Consider the following 2,741-nt stretch of genomic DNA (forward strand, 5'->3'; position numbering starts at 1 on the left):
TGCTGTGGACCACCGCCACTGCAGCTGTTTCCGGAGGGAGAGCCTCTAGCACCTCCCTTACTGGCTCTTCTGAACTGGTGCCGAGGAAGTCAACTTCTTTGCTGGAGCAGGCCCTTTTTCTCCTCTGCTGCCCCGGAACATGTTCAATAGGTACGGCCGCAAGGGGCGCCGTGTCCGGGGCAGCGACAGGCTCCGTAGCAGTGGGGTTTCTCTCTGGGAGGGCCACCCCCGTGGGAATAGTTGTCTGACGCATAACTGGGGGTGGCCTCGCCACAGTTGGGCGTCTGGGAGGGGCAGCACTCTTCTTGCCCTTCCTTCGGAGGTCAGCCTCCAGATCTTCCTGAACCTCCTCCGTCGGAGGCTGAAGTCTCTTACTGGCCTCCACCAGCTCCTCCATTTGCTTCTTATACGAAGAGGAGGAGGCCTTCAGCGCCCTTGCTTCAGCCATCATTTTCTAAATGGTTTTGAAGTCGGGGCGTACTGGCAGCTTCTTGTTGAAATTATCTGCAAAGAAACGAATGAGGAATTAATACAAATATAGGGAGTTCGGGTTAAAAAAAAGTGTGGGCTTCGGTCCTATTACCTTGGGACGCCATTAAGTCGTGAGTGACGAAATGTATGTTTTTCCGAATCAGCCTGTGATATGACCTCTTCTTCTGAGGCAGCTGATAAATAATACAGATAGTGTCGAAGTCCTCTGTCGATAGCTCGCACCGAGGGAGGGAACCTGCGAAAGGAAACATCTGTTAAACACAAGCCCGGCCGAAGAGAAACAAAATATCAACTACTATACTCACTAAGTGTTGAAAACTTCGCCGAGACTGTAAGAGGCGCCAGGGGGTCCCCCTCCATTGTGTCCCATCACCCCGCTGCCCAGCACCAAGAGCTCTTCCATTCCTTGATGGAGCTCGGCAGATCGATCACAAATGGAGTGTGGGAACCCCATGACGTCAGGTAGTACCAACCCCGGGTCTTATCCCCCCCGGCAGTAACCTTAGGTATGTAGAGAGTCTGGAAAACGGAGAGGGGCATCTCCACTCCTAACGACGCCTCTTTCCACAACATCCAGGAGCCCACCATTTGGCTCTAGGAGTTCGGATTGAGCTGCGTCGGGGCTAGCCCGTAAGACCTAAGCACCAACCTAAAGAACGGGTGAATAGGCAGCCTAAGTCCGGCTCTAAGGATCGCCTCACTAATGGCCACGCAGCCCGGCCTCGGGTAACAAGCTCTCTCTTCCGGCTCTGGGAGAATCAGATCCACACTGTCCGGGATCCTATATTCTGTCCTAAGTCTACCAAGGTCAGCCTCCCTCAACTTTGATGGGTAGTCCGACGCCCCCCAGTGCACAGAAGTATCCGGAGGGCTATCTGGTCGCTTCCACATGTTTTCCCCCCCCATTATGGCCTCGGCTATTTCTGAGGAGGTCGCCACAATGGGCTCGTCCACCCTCACTATTTCTAAACTCCTACCCAAACTAGAACTGCCTTCCGAGGCCATTCGTTAAGAAATTTTTAGAGTCTAAATGGGTACTGAAACTTACGAGTTTGGAAGTGTTTCCTAGCCGGAAATGGTGCAAGATCGCCGGAAATATCGCTCTCTCTCGCCGGAGTTGCTTGTAGAACGTCGGAAATCGCCAGAAATTTGGGAGAAAATTTTGTTTTTTCGTATGGCAAAGGTAGAAACTCTGATAAGCCCCCAAAGTTCACCTTTTATAGGAAAGACAAATCCAATCTCCACCGTTGAATTCAAAAACGATCAATCTAAACCGTTCGTTGTATTCTCGATCCCAGCCGTTGAAATGAAACGCCAGATTTGATCTACGCCCAAGATGTCGCTGTGGCTTTCACGCTAAATTAAAACGCGTCGCCTCGGTTACCAACAGCCGTCAATAATAATTACTGGCCGCAGCAGCCTTCTAGGGGAATGGGCGTGGTACCCAACTGTCGCCTTGGAAACACGCAACAGTTGTCAAATCATTGGACTTCTGGGTCGCCTCGGATGATCTCCTCCCCCAGTGGCTAATCGCCTCGGGCGCTGCGTTCCCTCCTATGCTTTACGAAGTTCGAGCCATCTCCCCACGCGTCGACCCCCTTTTTTCGCCAACGCTTCGGCGAGAAACGAGTCCTCCAACTTTACAAAGCTTGGACGCACCCCGATGCGAACGCCCCGTTTGCTATCGCCTCGGTCGCTGCGTCCCCTCCCACGTTTTGCAAAGCTTGAGCCGTCTCCCTCTTCCTGCCAACGCTTCGGTGAAGACGAGTCCCTAAGATTTTTATGACGCTTTAACGTACCCGACGCGAGCGTACCACTGGCTCATCGCCTCGGCTCTGCGTTCTTCCCATGCTCTACAAAGTTTCAGCTACCCCCATGCCGCGATCCGGTCAGGAAAACAAATCCACGTATAATATAAATATTCATTCTCGGATTTGGGGGACCACTGTTACGCCTCATTTTACGAGCCTCGGTACCGAAGTAACATAAAGCTATTTGATGTGACTTATCAATTTTATGTCAATTCAACTCGGGGGAAACAAACTGTCCGCCCACTCTACAAGCGCGGCTAATTGACACCTATGAGCAGACGCTTCATACCGTCAGATGTATACACGTGTTCCACATCCCACGGTTCATACCACCTATAAATACCCAAAGATTGGCCAGAGGCAAAGGTAATGAAACTCTCAATAGATAGCACTCCATAACAAGTTTATATATTCTCCTCCCCCTTTATTGACTGATTG

This window comes from Olea europaea, unplaced genomic scaffold (genome assembly GCF_002742605.1).
Source record: "Olea europaea var. sylvestris unplaced genomic scaffold, O_europaea_v1 scaffold2519, whole genome shotgun sequence".
NCBI lineage: Eukaryota > Viridiplantae > Streptophyta > Magnoliopsida > Lamiales > Oleaceae > Olea > Olea europaea.